General features: G+C 47.2%; 1 protein-coding gene across 6 annotated transcripts in view; it reads left to right on the top strand.

Annotated features, from left to right (window-relative positions):
- The window catches only part of RELCH (RAB11 binding and LisH domain, coiled-coil and HEAT repeat containing), a 1,006,576-nt gene that overhangs the window by 151,618 nt on the left and 838,084 nt on the right, over positions 1-16,874 (top strand). The window lies entirely within an intron of this gene.

Here is a 16,874-nt window from a genome sequence, read left to right as displayed (position 1 = left end):
AATCTAGACTATCCACTACATTGGTGCACTGATTTCATTAAGTATTTGCACAGAGATAACAATGAACTCGTACGTAAAATTTATGGCCCTGCTGTTGACCAACTTACATCACAGAAAGAACGCTGGATTAGGCTCCCTCTGACTGTGGCGGCCGGATTGCCATCATGAAGATGATCGTCCTATCCCGGTTCCAGAGTTTATTTCACAGTATTCCCATAAGGTTGACCAATAACTTCTTTACTACTCTAAGAAGCCTGTTGATGTGCCTCATGCGGTCAGGACGTCGACCACGTATTAGATGGGAGACCCTGACAAACCCCTACGAGCATGGTGGCTTCGGAGTCCCAGATATGCAACTGTATTATTTGGTGGCCCAATGCCAATTTGCTTACCATCACAACCCTACAGATATAAAGACCCTTTTGACTGCATGCTGGGCCTGGTTCAAACTCCATAAATACATAGGTGGAGAGATCTTGTACTCCCCACGCATACCACTGGGAAATAATCCATGGCTCCCACTCACACAGGGGCACCTCGTACAGCGAACACTTAATGCACACCCATTACAAGTAGTAGGCGACCTTTTCATGAACAGTAGAATGAAACCCACCTCCACCCCGACAGTTGGGGCCCCCACCTCACTCACTGATAGATTCACGTTGCATCGGCTAAATAGCACCATGTGCACAACACTCTCCACATACCCTGAGGAGCCCCTTGATATCCCCCCTGCTGTACTTAGGGATCTCCTCATCAGACTGCGGCAGGTTGGAAACCCATTTATACCATACATCGCTGCAGCTCAAACCCACTGGAATAGTGAAATCCAGAACAGCATGTGAACATGACCTGAAGCACTGTCTCCCAGATAAGACTTGGTACTATTTCTGCATGCAAACTAAACTAATATCGTGCAACCATAGGCATATACTACTCCATTATAAATACTTACATTGCACGTATACCACACCTAAAGCATTGACCAAACTAAACCCCACCAGGCCCGCACCACTGCCCAAAGTGTAAAACTGGTCACTCCGATTTTGCACACTTGACATGGAACTGTGCCACCATTAAATTGTACTGGGACAATATTTTCTCTGCTGTCTCCAGTATGTTAGGACAAAGCATTTCACCAGACCCACTAATAGCTCTCTTAGGATATTGTTAAATTGCTAGACTCGAACCAACCTTGTTTTGCAGCCACAGTCTTTTTACTGGCAAAACGCCAATAGCACTATATTGGGGCACCTCCTGTATCCCTACTACCTCAGCTTGGCTCCAAAACAGGGCACTTTGTGATAATACCAGTGACTTATATGCTTTCCTACAGCCCCTTACCTCCCGGCCAAGGACATATGGCAACCACTAAGAGATTACCTCTTGACACTAAATCCAGAGAACGGGCAGATCAACTAATATACACTCCAATTTATAGCATGTAAGCCTTAACCCATCCACCAGAATGTGGTTTGCGTAAGTTCTTGTATTGTTCTACTATGGCACCTTGAACGCCATTGGATTAAGCTGGTAGCGTTATCTTCTTTCTCATGAATACTTTATATGTATAAATGTTACTATACAATAACAACTGTGTACTTTAATATACAATAGCAACTGTGTACTTCTATTTACTTAAGACTAGAAAGGTTTACAAAAAAAGGTCTCCAACATATGTTTCCTCCCAGGCCATTCATCATTCCCCAGTGGGACTTAAATCTGGATCTCACTTTTCTGATGTGAATATGCCTTTTGAACCGCTGTACAACTCCCCACTCCAGTTGCTAACCATGAAGACGGGTTTCCTAGTGGCCATAACATTGGCCAGGAGGGTCACTGAATTGCAAGCACCAAGTGTGCACTCTCCTTGTATCACCTTTTATGGATCAAATCTGTTTATTGGTATGTAGCACAGACAGACTAAATACAAGCTCTAGGCCTACATCCGGGTCGGCCAGCAAACCAGTTCTGCAGTAAATCCTGCTACACAAAATAAACAGACAGGCCTGTAGTGACAGCCAACAGACATGCTAAGACAAGTTCCTTCCTCTCCAGAGCCCGTTTCTTAGAGGCCACCGCCCATTTCCGGTGTTGACACTGCCAGTCTATGCGGAGATTAAGAAAAACTTGAACACAAACCACAACTCACAAAACAAAGTACAAAAAATAAAACTGTGCCTCCCCACGAAGTCCCAGCGGTATCTCTCCTTCTACCCCCCCCAATCACCCTTCCCCAGGGACTGCCCATCCTCTGCCCCGGTTGGCTTCCTCCCATCAGGGATCCCCCAGCAGCCTCAACACCCTTAAATAAGCAGGGAAGGTTAGCTCGTTGAACTCCGCCGAGAGGATCTGGATGCACAGCCTCCAATTGACACCTAGGTCTCCCACTCTCTGTGTAGCCGCTAATATTAGTTTCTCCATTCCCAGGAGGAACCAAAGCTTATGTAGCCAAGAGGTGTAAGTCAGGACCCTGTCCGAGCCCCAAAGAGCTAGTATCGTCTGTAACACTGCGTTAAGGGCCAGCGCCATCTGTCGTCCCCCCTGCAAGTGAAGAGGAAAGGTAAGGGGATTGGGTAAGCCCAGTATAACATATGACGGAAACCTAGGAATCTGTCTGAAACACTCTGTTAATATCGTCAAGAATGCCTTTCCAGTATCTAGATAACCTAGGACAGTGCCATGGTAGGTATATAAGTGTGCCAGTGCCACCACATCCCCGCCAGCAAAGGTCAGATTTAGCTGGGTCCCATGCCTGCACCCTAGCCGGAGTATAGTATCAGTAAGTTAGAGCTTGTAGGCAGTCTCCGTCCCTGGCGTGCTGTAGGCTGTATGATGTGCTCTATAGTAAACACTCTTCCTCTGTTAGCTCCCTCCCCAGCTCTGCCTCCCATCTCCGCTACCCTTTGGTTTTAGCAGACTGCGTCTCCACCTGTAGGAGTTTATATAATTCCCAGATCAGTCGCTTGTCATCCTTCTTGCCCATGAGCCATTTCTCAAACGCTGAAAACGCTCCGTCTGCAATCCCGGGGGAAGTCGGGGTTCTCACAAATCAGAGACATCTGGAGGGAAAGGTCGTCAAACCCCGCTTTGTCGCCACTGCATCCCACACCCGGAGCGTCGCACCTGTAACTGGAGAGGAATAAAGTCCCGATGCTCTATGCCTACGCCGGAGCCACGGCTCCTTCCAGACGTGAGACCCTGCCACCGCTTGGTCCATGAAACACCAGTGCTTTTCAGTGAGAGGTCGACTCCACTCCAGCAAATAGCGAAGTTGGGCTGCTTGAAAATGCAGCAGCAGACAGGGAACAGCTAGGCCTCCCTTCTCTTTAGCACGGTACAGGACACTGCGCTTTATCCGAGCTGGCTTTCCCCCCCATAAGAATTTCGAAATCGCTGACTATCATCGCTATGATACGTGGCGGTGGAGTTAAAGGGAGCGTCTGAAATACATATAGTATGTGCGGCAAGACTCATTTTAATTGCGGATACCCTGCCGAACCAAGAGAGTCCATGCTTCCCCCACTTCTCCAGGTCACTCAGTATCCCCCTAGATAGGGAAGCATAGTTCATGCTAGACGTTCTCGCCGCTGTTGTTGCCAGGACAATACCCAGGTAAGGCACATGGGACATTGACCATATAAAGGGGTAGCGAGCTCGTAAGGCTTCTTCATGCGCTGGTAAAAGTGACAAACTCAAGACCTGGGATTTCTGTGTGTTCACCTTAAACCCAGAAACCCGACTAAACGTACCAATGGCGTCCATGAGTGCAGGCAGTGAAACCATGAGGTCCGCCAACGTGAGAATCACGTCATCATCATAGAGGCTTATGAGGTGGAGGTCTCCCCCAAACTTGATGCCAGAGATCTGAATATCGTCACAGAGGCGCTGCGCGAAGGGCTCCATATATAGCGCAAACAGTAGTGGGGAGAGCGGGCACCCCTGCCTCGTCCCCCACCCTATCGGAAAAAAAAGCAACAAAGTCCCGTTCACGCAGACGGTGGCCCTAGGTGCACTGTAAACCCACTGAATCCGGGTCCGAAACGCCGGGCCAAACCCGAAGCGCTCCAGCACTCTAAGGAGGTAAGGCCAGTACACTCGATCGAATGCCTTCTCCGCGTCAATGGAGAGGAGGAGCGCCTCCCTATGGGATCTAGAGGTTTTATCTATTATGTACAGGAGCCGCTTCGTGTTGTCCCCGCACTGTCGGTGAGGAATGAAGCCCGCCTGATCCAGATCGATAAGTCCCGGCATATAGGGATTAAGACGCTGCGCTAGAATACCCGTAAATAATTTAGCATCAGTATTTAAGAGCGATATGGCCCGATTCGAACCATAGTCCTCCGGATTCTTCCCAGGCTTATGTATGACCGTAATAGTCTCCTCTAACATGCTAGGTTTGAGGGACCCCGTGAGCAGGAAGGAGTTATAAAGTTGCACCAAAAGCGGGGCCAGCTCGGCGCAAAAGGTCTTATAAAAAAGTGTAGTAAAGCCGTCAGGTCCCAGTGACTTCCCAACAGAGAGACGCAAGATTGCCGCTGTCACCTCCTCTATGTGTATAGGTGGGTCAAGGGAGGCTGCGTCCTGCTCACGGAGCGATACAATCCTACAGTCTGCAAGATAAGAGGCTGGATCCGCTCCACTCCCCCACTCCGCCGCATACAACTCTCTGTAGAAATCCGCAAACACCTTAGCTATCTGCTGATCTGTCCGAACCTCCCCCGAGATGGGAAACGCACCATCTTTATGGCATTGGCCGATCGCTGGGCGCTCAGTTTGTGGGCCAAGAGTTTCCCAGCGTGATTACCCCCTACATAGTATTTATGTTGAAGCCGAGCAACCGCATACTCCGCCCGATCCCAGTCAAGCCGTTTCAGTTGATGGTGCGCTCTCTCCAGCTCCCTCCACACCCTGGGGACACCCGTGTACTTGTGAGAATGCTCAAGGCCGATACTCTCTGTTCTAGGACCTCTCTCATCCCTCTCCTAGCTTTATTCTCCTTTGCTGAGAGAGATATCATCTCCCCTCGAATAACAGCTTTCAGCGCCTCCCAAAGTTAGTCCTCCCGTCATCATTGCGACTAAGATAGTCCAGAATCGCTCGTCGCAGCGCCTCGTCCACAGGCCTAGACTGCAGCATAGTGCCCCTAAAACGCCAGCTGGGGACCTGAGCCTGCCCCCAATCAAGGCGAACCACCAGGGTAATAGGGGCATGATCCGTCAAGGCCCGAGGCTCAATCGCTCTCTCCTCGACTCTGGCGCTAAACTCTGAAGAGGCCAGATAAAAATCTATACACGTGTAAGTCTTGGTGGCTGCCGAGTAGAATGAATAGTCTCGGAGGGTGGGGTGCGCCTTCCTCCAGACGTCCTCCAAGCCCCAGTCAGCCAGCCACTGTCGCCCCGCTGGAGTCAAAGCCCCAGTCTGCCCAGAACGCTGTCCAGAGCGGTCCAAATCATTGTCCATGACCAAATTAAAGTCCCCCCCCAATACCAATATAGCCCTGTCCGGAGTAGTAAGCATGGGGGATATGACTTGTCTCATGAATGATTCCTGCCGTTCATTGGGGGCATATAACGTAGCAATTGTAAAGTGAAATGACTCAACGTGAACTCTAATGCCCAGGAACTGACCCTTGACCTCATGTACCTTAGCAATTACCTCCCCAGGGAAGGCCCTCGAGATCAAAATCGCCATCCCAGCATGCTTCGTAGGCGCGGAAGACCAAAACTGTCGGGGAAACCACCTGGAGCGCATGCAATAGGTATCTGTGGACAGCAAATGTGTTTCCTGCAATAAACATATATGGATCTCAGATCGCTCAAGAGCGGAAAGGATTGCCAACCTCTTGGTGTGACTATTCAGCCCCCGAACATTAAGGCTCAAACACTTAAAGGACATGGATAGTCAAGGAGATGGAGCTCATCAACCGTGGGCCTCCCCCCCAGGAGCATCCACAGCTTCCACGCTAGAGGAGGGTTCATCCATAAAAGAGTGGTGCTCAAATCTAGGGCATCCAGGATCTTCAGTGGAAGCACAACAACGAAAAATAAGAGTACACAGCAGGTCTAACAAGTCCTCAAGCGAACGTCCAAAAAGAGGCCAGTTCCAGACAGGGGTTGACCACACCTCACCAAGTTATCCCACTACGTCCAGAGCCCCCCCCCCGCCCAGTCCCAACTCCAACTGCTTCCTTAACATTCTCAAACGACCCCAGACCCCGGCAGCGACCCTCACGGACAATCTGCAACTAAGCACTTATCCCTGCCACTATGCTGTTCAGTACAGACTGTTGCTCCAACGCTTGTTCGGTCGTAGACGGCCTCGGTTGCCTCCGCTTCCTCTCTTTCCGCCGCCATCGCGGGCGGCCCTCAGAAACAGCTTCTTCATGCAGCCCGGGGTTCCGCTCCATCTCCTCCAGGCCCAGGATCAGACAAGCTTCCTGCTGCAATTTCACCTGGCAGAGCTGGTCTCCCCAGCGGAACACAAGACGGAAGGGGTGGCCCCAGGTGTAAGGCGTAGAGTGCGCCCGAAGATGCTCTGTGATGGGCTTAAGCTCTCTTCGCCTCTGCAATGTCCGCACTGAAAGGTCCTGAAACAGCTGGAGCGTGTGCCCTCGAAACTGGACCAGGGGGAGATTGCGTGTTTTCTGCAGTATACTTTCTTTAGACATAAAATTGTGAAGACACGCCAAAATATCCGGAGGGCGCTCACTGTCTCCCCCCTTCGGACCTGCTCTGTGGACCTGGTCCAGAGTGAGTTCTTGTGCATCATCAGGGCCCAGGATGGAGCGGAACATCGCAGTGACGAACTCTCCAGTGTCTCCCCCTTCCGCCCCGGAAGGGACACCCCGGATCCGAATGTTGTGCCTTCTAGAGCGATTTTCTAAGTCCTCTGTCGCAATCTGCAGATGTTCCTGCTGCTCTCGAAGACGCAAGACCTCCTGTTGCAATTGTTCATCCTCTTCTCCCCGGGAGACCTTGGTGTCTTCCATACTCGAGACCCTTTCCCCGAGCGAAGTAATGTCCGCTCGCATCTCCTGGGAAATGCCTCTGCGCAACTCCTGCAAGTCCATACTGAGAGTCAAATGAGTAGGTAAGAAAGCCTTTCGTAACCGGGGCCCCTCATCGTCCTACGCGCCACCTCGGTCATCAAGCCCTCTCGCCGAGGCAGCCCCTTCAGCCGCTTTGCCCTGAGGAAGGTGAGATCTTGTCAACCTCTCCCTCACCGACTGGTCTCTTTTGGGATTAGAGGACGCCATCATAGGATTGTTCGACCGCCGACTCCAAGAGGGAACCAGAACCCGGCGCAGCCCTCTGCACTGGTCCCCTATCTAACTTTCACCGGACAGCCTCCACTCACCAGGACAGCCCGGTCCAGCCCCAGACTTTCACCAGGCCGAGGCGAGACGACCATTCTCAGCTCCGCAGCCCCGTCAGGGTGCCTCTATGTTGCTGGTCCCGGTTGCACGGTCTACCAAGGGACAACCCGCGACGACCCCAGGCCCAAAGAAAGCGCCCCCGGTCCGGTACTTCGCGGTGCGGGCCGAAAAGTCCCGCTGTGCCGCTAATCCGGCTCCTCCCTGAAATACGGGAGGGCCCCCAGCTCTTTGGGCTCCTAGAGGACCTCCGGACTCCCACTCTCTCTTTATCGGTGCCTTAGACTGCTCCCATGTAGGCCCTCCCGGAGCCGTGCGATCTACGGGGCCTCAGGGGCCAATGCCATGTGCTGCTCACTCTTGCGCGTGCCCCGCCTCCGTACCCCGACCTCAGCCGCCGACTCCCCCAAGGACCAGGACAGAGCCCGGAGTGGGCCTACGGGCTCGTTGCCTTCCGTGCGGCGCCAACCGCCGCGGCCGCGCCCGCAGCACTCGGACGCGGCTTGGGCTCAAACCGCCTCACAGGCCCGCCATAACAGTCGGTCTCCAGGCCCCCTGCCGATCTCCGGGTCGCACCCGAGAGGCCTCCCTCAACTGCCTGGGCAGCCCCTGCTGAAGGTGCCCGGGGCCGCACTGAAGCTGGAGAAGGCCCGGGCGGCGGAGCTCGGATCTGCACGTCCGTTCACGCCGCCATCTTGGCCACGCCCCCTTGTATCACCTTTTACACAGACAAGCTGATCATTCAAACACAGTCCTCCTTCCTTCTGAAAGTAGTGGTAGCCTTTCATGTAGGCCAAAATATCACCTTGCCTGCCTTCTTTGCTCCACCTCACCCTTCTATATAAGAGGAGAGACTCCACTTCCTGGACCCAGAAAGAGCAGTGGAATGCTACTTTCATCTTACCAAAGAGTTCTGGGTGGACAGCGAACTCTTTGTAGGGCATGTAGGAGCTATGAAGGGGAAGGCCATGCAGACACTGACCATCTAAGGATAGATGGTGTTCTGCATAAAAATCCTGCTACACACTGGCCAAAAGGTAACCCCATTAGGGCTTGAATGCCCGTTCCATCAGAGGCAAGGCTGCAACCACTACATTAGCTCACGGAGTCCCTGTCCTGCGTGGGCATCTCTGCACACATTTACCAAACACTACTGCCTAGACAGTTCGTTCCATCTTAAAGGGCACTTTGCCCACTCTTGCAGGACTTTTTGGTCTACATCTATTTTGCAGACCCACCTCCGGAAAGGCACTGCTAGGTTGTCTATTCTAAAGTAAGGAATCTGCAGCTAAGAAGCCTTTATCAGATGAAGAAGTTACTTAGCTTTGGTAGAGAGACTCTGTCTAGCCACAGATTACTTACTAACCCATCCCATCCTCCCTGCTTTACAAACTGATTACATTTTGAGGGTCACTCTTCTAAGGGCCTGTTCTGCGCTGCTTCAGACTGAGAGGAAACTAAATGAAAAGAATGCAAAGAATGCAGTACTTTTAGTCCTAATAATGAGTTTATTAAGGCACTTCCCAGGTTTCATAAACAAAAAGAATAGCTTGAGCTTTTATTTCAAATGCAGCAACACACGTGCAATTCTCAAAATAATCACAGCCGCAGGACAATATTGATCAAAGAAACAAAGAAAATGCAATACTTCAACAACTTCAGGTTGTGGAACCCTGGACATCCAAAACAAGAGGGAGATAACCCGTAATGGGATTTATTTTCTGGGCAATTCATCCACTCCCAGAGGAGTTCCTTCTTCTCCCAGTTGTCAAACTTCTCCTCCTTATATTCTTTAAACAAACTTAAGAGAAAGGTTCTAGAAACCCCCTTCCAGTCGAGTAAGGTGTTGTTCAAACACTGGCTGTACCAGGTCAGAGTTGAAAGAACCAGCTAGAGACTGGCCAGATCCCAAAGTGTACTTCCAAGACCAAGCTGTACCCTGCTCTACCATAAACCTTCCCAGTCTGGTACATCCTTATCTACATTTCTCCCCCATCTTATGTTCCCGTCCTTGGTGAAAAAAAATGTCAAAACATGTCAACAAGCTGTGTGTGTAAAAAAAAAAAAAAAAAAAACCTGCACCACCAATGTGACAGCGTTTGAAGCTAAGCTAAGCACAAATTTGAGTCAGTGGTCAAGATGGAGCCGGTGGTTAAATACAGATAGCATTACAGGGCCTTAGAAATGCACACCAGTCTGTCATTGTTCCTCGTGCCTCCACACTGCTGGTGTGGATAGTCTCCCAAAGAAACTGATCTCAGCGCCCTGGCTTGGCACCTGTATATGCACCACCCACGTCATTTGTGACATGGATAATGCCGACGTGAAGCCATAAAACACCACCTAACAGCTCACAGAGGTACTGCTTGAAAATGTCCAGATCCAGTCTGACGCCTTGGGAATAATCTAAGGTGAGAAATCTTTGGCTAGATACTGTTTGTACCAGATAACGCATTACCAAAGGTAAGTAAATTGTTCTTTATGACAGAAAAGTAAAGTACTATATCAACCACATACACATCCAGTTTTAGACTGGTGCAGCATAGAGAGGTGTAAAAGAACTACAAAAGTTAGATTGATTCTGTTATTTTTGCCTGGTATCAGATTGACTGTACTGCACTGTTTCCACAACTTTTTAGGGGACAATGATGCATCACCCAAATTATACTATGTAAATACGAACTCGAGGTAGACAGACAACTAGTACTGTTGCAAACACATTAGCAGTTTAGATCAGAGACCTCTGGTAGAACATCACATGGACATAAACAGATCGTAAGAGAGCAGTGAGTAAACATCTAACAGGGAAGCAAAATTAACTGTTGCATAGTATTCATGTGACATTCTATTCCTTGTTTTATCTTTCTAACCAACCTATTTTGCAATATATTGTCCTGTGCAAGAGATTTGTTTGTAAATATCAGACAAAATGAAGTAGAGCAACTTTCATGGAACTCTGACAAATTACTATACTCTGTTGGCGATAAGAGTACATCCTTTTGGAGCTTCTTTCGCCATGAGGTACCGCTGTCCCTTGACAGGATTAAGAAAAAGACTAACAGTTGGTGACTGCTGGCTAATGGTCACTCGGTGTACTAGCAATTTAACCTGCACCCTAAAGAGGAGGCTTCCTACTAGTTCTCCCTACGTAAATTCCTGCAATGCATCATCTCTGGCTCAGTATTATCTCAACAGTTTGTGCTGTGCATGAGTAGTGATTGGGGTACATGAACATGCGATTTAACCAGGGGGGTTAAGAACTGCTGTCCGCCCATTTACAGTCAGTCACCTGCCCCACAGAAACTATTGTAAAGAAAAGTGCATGTGACTTGGTTGAAATAACATCCACTTGAATAGAACAAGGATATGTGTTTTTGTTCACCTTATTTGAATAAAGCGAGTTCTAGCAGGTGAGCCTGTGGGCTCAGAGAAGTAGTGCTTGAAAAATACTTGGCAAAGGGCACAGGCAAAGCTATGCACTTAAAGAAAGAGGCTTCCTACCCAAGCTCTGCTTCCGGGGTCCTCTCTTCCTGAATAAACAAGGACCCAACAAAAGCATGTAATTGGACAGAGGTCATCTACATTCCGAAACCTGAAAGTGCCACTTTTCCCCTGATAGCTGGATGCTATATAGTGGTGATACACTTCTAAGATTGGCCCCCTCCAAAGACAAGGGGGAAATTTCAATTTTGAGTGGCCAGTTGGTTGGAGCTCAGTTAATAGTGTACTGGACATAAGAGGGCCACTTTGACTTTTCCAGTATTGTTCACCTTTTAATGAACAAACTCCCCACTGTGCTCTATATTGGGGCAGGCTGGCAAAAGAGACAGACACTTTCCCTGTCAACCATGGAGGGTAATAGTATGCTGGGGGACTAAGGAGAAGAATGTATTAGGATACTGATGTTGAGAAGGTAGAAACACTCCATGGCATCTAGAAATCCAGACTATCCAAGTCCGGTAATCCACAGCATTGCCTTTAGGAGTTTGCTCGGAGTAGTCATTGCTGAGACCAGAGACCAATGGTGCTGCCAGCTTAATCTTTGGTCCCTTTTAGCAACACTGACCCATCCAAGAGAGCACCTATAGGTGCATTGGTGCATCTCTGATTAACCTAAGGGATACTGATCCCAGGCACAGGCCCAGATGCCACCACTTTATTTTTATTTTTTTTACCTGTGCTTTCCATTGAAAATGTCAACCCGGTAGTGGTAACCCATACATACACCTCTGTCCTTCAGCATTGTAATTGTGACCTCCCCAAGCTGAGTTGGATCCTAGTGAGGGGAACCATGTGCCTTTGCCATCTCCACAATATCCTGTGTTTTCCGGTGAACTGGCTTCTGCCAAGTGTGAGGGTCTAAGTGCATCCGCCATCACCACTGTAGCAGAATTGCTGGAGCTGTGTAGTCTGTTCCTCCACTTGTAGCCGGTTGAACACAAATGACTGGTGTCCCACATGAATGATCTGTGTGCCCGGTTGTCCTTAGAAGTTGTTGCCAAAAGTCTCATTTGCACTCCCTATTCAAGGAGCCAATCAAGTTACTGAATAGTGTGAATTTGGCACTTTAACCCAGTCTTGTCCTTTGGCTGCTGTTGCTTGGCTGTACTGTATTATTGCCTTGAACATGCACAGACAACAGAAAGCTTTAGAGGGTAAGTACAATAATAATATTGAGAATACAGATGTATTCTTTTGATATATATTCTAAAGCATAAGTAGCCCCCTGCCGCACATTATACGGATGTTGCAGATCACAGAGAAGTTCCATAAGCATATAGAGGAACGAGGCCGAAGGTTATGGACCTCCGAGGTGACTTGCAATAACCTTACTATGTACACCAGGGGTTACTTTCCCCCATACAATTCATGGTCCCATCATCACCTTTCCCACAAACCTCTTAAAACCTTGGTGTTTAGCTCTTTTGTGTGAAAGAGCAACTATGCTTGCAAACCGGAAGAATACAAATTAAACCTTTAGTGCAAAATTAAACAGAACAAAAACCTGTTTAATATTTCTTGCTCATAGATATTAGTAACAGTTCAATTCGAGTCGTTTTTTAACACAATTAATAAATTAAAAAAGCTGCAGTAGCTCGGAGCGTATAGAAACCTGCAGAAAGATTCCAGATTTTCTCTAAGGCGTGTAAAAAGAAAGCAGATACTCTATGATTGCCATTGTAGACTATTAAAATAGAGCACAAGAAAGAAAAGCAAAATTCAGTTTGTTGATAAAAATTGAGCTTTAATTATGCTCCGTGTCCCGACCTTCCTTTCACCTCGGCTGCTGCCTCTGGCAGCAAGCACTGTGACATCAGAACTTGACTGTAAAAACTTATAATAGTTGAGTTCTGATGTCTTGTCTTTCAGTGGCGGCCATCAGTTTTAGGAGGGAGTGGGGTGGGCGGGAAGCACACACACTCATTCTTTCACACACGCACGCACTCATAACATTCAAACATGCACGCACCAAACATTCATTTTAAAAGATCACATGCACGCACATCCATTAACACTCATAACATTGAAACATGCACGCATGCACCAAACATTCATTTTAAAAGATCGATAACACACACACACACTTAACCTTCAGCCTCAGAGGTCAGCCAATGAGGGAAGGCAGCAATCCCAGCCTCGTCACAGAGTGGGATGGGGTCAGTGAGACTGTTGACCCCACACCACTCTGTGACAAAGTGTCACTGATTGACACTTGCTCTGGACGCTCCAGGGCTTAAACCTGAAGCACCCAGGTCGAAGTCAATGGGTGACGCTTTCCTCGTCACCCTGGGGAGGGCCTCGAGGCACCTTTGCTGAGCAGAGAAGGTCACGCCCATAGGAGCTGTGACTTCCTCAGCCCAGCAAAGTTCAGCTCAGGCAGCCAGGAGTCTGCGCAAATCACGCATGTCTGCTCCTGGCTGCCTGAACTGAACATGAAGAGTGTCTGTCAGGCTGACCTTTGTTCAGCCTGACAGACCCTCTTCATGAGGGGCAAAAGGTGGGAGGGCGTGGCCCCTCCACCCTAAAGGACGGGCCACGCCTGTTGTCTTTATAATAAAAAAAAATCACTGATTATAAAGAAATTAGTGACTGCCGTTTATATAGGTATTACAGATTCCCATGTATTATGGATTATGCATGAACCGAACTAGGCAGTCTCTTCCACAACACCTAAGAATAAGCTTTGTCTGATTTACCTCTTCACCTCCTAAGGTAAAAGCCCAAGGGGCACACTTTGCAATTGAGTGAGATGTAATCAGTACATGAATCTTGATGCTCCAAGACAAAAATGGAGGTGGCAAGGTGCCGTAATTTGAACAGGGGAACTAGGTTTTAGTCCCTGACTTGGCTCAACATCTGTGATTCTGGGCGAATCACACACCTCCCCTGCCACCCCCACCCCTAGACACAGACACACACCGCTTAAATGCCCTGGGTCCAGGTTCTCACTGTATAAAACTGCAAAAAAAACAAAAAACGAATTTTTTGCAAAACGGTAACTAACTTAAATGGAAAAATGGAACCAGTAGGACTCACTACTGCACCAAATGTGTAACCGAAAACTAGTCAAAGTGGTATCCATGCCGTAACTTTGAAGCGAAGAACCCAAGAGTTTAATTACAGGAAAGCTCAGGGATAGACAGTCTGGTCTTAAAGCCTTGAAATCTTTGCTATTAGATGTGTTAGTGCACTAAGTTCAGTAGCAACAGACCACAGCTACCAGCCCAGATTGTATTCGATTTTCACATGAAAAGCCCCGGACTGGAAAGCTTGTCCGTAATGACGTTTAGTGAGATGGCCTTCCTAACACAGAACCTGATTGATTTAAGTTGGGAAAACCACCATGATCAAATTGTGGACTTTGGGGAAAGGTGTCAGCCAGAGTTGCCGCCTGGCCGATGTCATGCTTGATGCCAACAGTAGTTTTTGCCAATGCAGCTGCTGTTGCCTAAATGTAAAATGATCCACGTGACATGGTTTTCGTGGCTGCTGTAGGGAACCGGGTGACCACACCGAGAAAAGAACCTGGAGCTGCCCAAAGAAACTAAATATATAAATGTATAAAATGCTGGTGCCTATAGCAACATTTCAAGGGCACTACTAAAAAAGATGACTGTAATCACAAGCAGTCAAAGGTAATCTGCCGGGGGATAAAAACACGACATTGTGCTATTCAAAGGCAAACTTTGAAAATGGGCTTGTAAAATTGGTTCTAGGTTCACAGATCTTTAAAGGTTCAATTTTGGACACAGAAGCTTTTTAGCTTAAGAGCAGAGGCCCCTTTCTTCAGCACTAGACCTGATTGACTCCTTCCTCAGCCTATCTCGGGGAGGATTTGAAAGTGCAGATTCAGTGGTTTAAGAGATATTACATTTGTACATTCCTAATTAACGCAGAATATTGGTGACTGCCTCTCAGTAGTAGGTTTCTTGACCTTACAGCCATAAACTAGCAAACATAGTCTCTGCCTGTGGGTACAGTCACTGATCCATATGAAGCAAACATTCATTGGCAAAGCCAACAGGGGTTGCTGTTACTAAAGCTGCAGTCAGGATGTCGAGGTGTAGGCTGCATTAACGTAGGTCTTTACCAGGAGCCTTTGAATTTGGCCAAAGTGCTTTCAGTATCATACTGCAGTAGCAAAACCATTATTAGACGTCACATAGGCATAACTTGAAATGTTTTACAAATCTGACACCTTAGGGCACTCGTAAGATATATACTCTGCAGAAGGTAAGGTAGTTTAGGTATGCTAGGTTAGGTAGACATGCCACATTACTAGTATTACCCTGGTGCCTGAAATCTATGGCTGCATTGTAATACCCATGTAAAGGCATTCAAAACTGAAAAAAAAACTTTTTACATTAGTGCTGGCAACTCTGTATGATGCATCGAGGTGATCACAGCCGGTAATCAAGCATAGGGTGGCCACTAACGTAATCTTGTCTAACGTAGTCACTATTACAAAACTAAGAATATTAGCAGCTCAGAATCATTTTCATTGGACATAAGTCTCTCTAGTTAAACAAAAGGTCAGAGACCCCTGATCTGTCTGCTTCACTGTGGGTGACGGTGTTCTGCTATTTCTCAAGGAGCATATTGGCGCACAAAGTAGTTTATTTCTCTGCTATAAACTAATGTGGCGATATTTGCGCTTTTAGCTAATGTTTTTGTTATAATGTTGACGGCCTGGCAGATCCCACAATAATAAAGTTTTACAAAAAACATTTAAAAACAAGACAAACACTGACAAAACCAAAAGGCTGGCTACCAACGCCTGACCTGTTGACTTTGCTAATGCTTGTTTATTTTCATGTTTACCAATCCTAGTGAAACTGGTTATACTGATTTTCCATTATTAATATTTTTGGAAACACTAACAAACATAAAACGTTTTACTGAATGATGCTAGAAAGAAACAGTACCTAAAATTTCACATTTTAGCAAAACTGGTTGAATTTTATTTTGTGTCAGCATTTTATTTTGAAAGCAAAGAATCCTAAACCTTGCTTTCAAGCTTCTGCAAGTGTTTGCATCTAATTAGAGAACATTCTGGGAACATTATACATAGCCGCATATTGCTGAAATTTGCAAATGTTTTTAAACTAGAACCAAAGTGAAGTCGGAATTTCGAGAAGCCGTGACTGAAGCCGAGTACATTATGAAGGTGGACCAGGTACTGTGGAACTGAATGCTAGGTTAGACTAATGAGTGAAAAGTGAACGTCAACAAAAGCATTGAAAGAATTCAAAGCCATGAGCCCACTGGCAGACTAAACCAGCTCTTCTCTCACACTTACTATCAAAACAGATGCATTGTAGGACGTACATTGATTGCCAAAAGAAGTTGCCTTTCCTTACCTCTCTGCGGTGATCCTAGATCACTTTTACAACATATAAAAACTAACCTAATGGTGTAAAATTGGTATTTTTAAATGCAGGGGAAAAAAATACATAGCAGCATATTTAAAGCTGCATTTTCAGTTAAATGAAACATACATAAAATGACATTGTAGCATTAACTCCAATCATGCTGTCTGGATGAAAACGGGGAAACTGATCGAAATAAAGGCAAAATCATACAGATAGGCAGCATATGGGGAAAATGGTGGCTTTTATATCGGCTCCTTTAAGAATCCGTGCAGTTTCCTTAGCCCGCTGTGCCTTTTACTAGCAGTTGCTTCAGAGCACCAGTTATTTTGTATCTGTAAGAGAAGGATTTCAGAACACTGTGGTTTTAGCACCCTGGAAATAATTAACTTCCATGTGATTCTCTGATCTGGCATTGAGGGTACTCTTTTTTTGGTGGTTGTCACTATGAGAATTTAGAAATATTGATTAAAGGAATTAATTTGTGAAAAAGATGATGCATGGCGCTGCGTAACTTTGTAAGTGCAGTTGGGCCTCTCAAATGCATACACAGTTACAAACTTCATGCTTTGCTTAAATATTTTGCCATATATGATAGAGAAATTCTAAACCAAATTTGCCTGACTGTG

The sequence above is a fragment of the Pleurodeles waltl genome, chromosome 2_2 (assembly GCF_031143425.1).
Source record: "Pleurodeles waltl isolate 20211129_DDA chromosome 2_2, aPleWal1.hap1.20221129, whole genome shotgun sequence".
In the NCBI taxonomy this organism is placed as follows: domain Eukaryota; kingdom Metazoa; phylum Chordata; class Amphibia; order Caudata; family Salamandridae; genus Pleurodeles; species Pleurodeles waltl.
The sequence above is the reverse complement of the archived record's forward strand: the minus strand, read 5'-3'. Positions and strand labels throughout refer to the sequence as shown.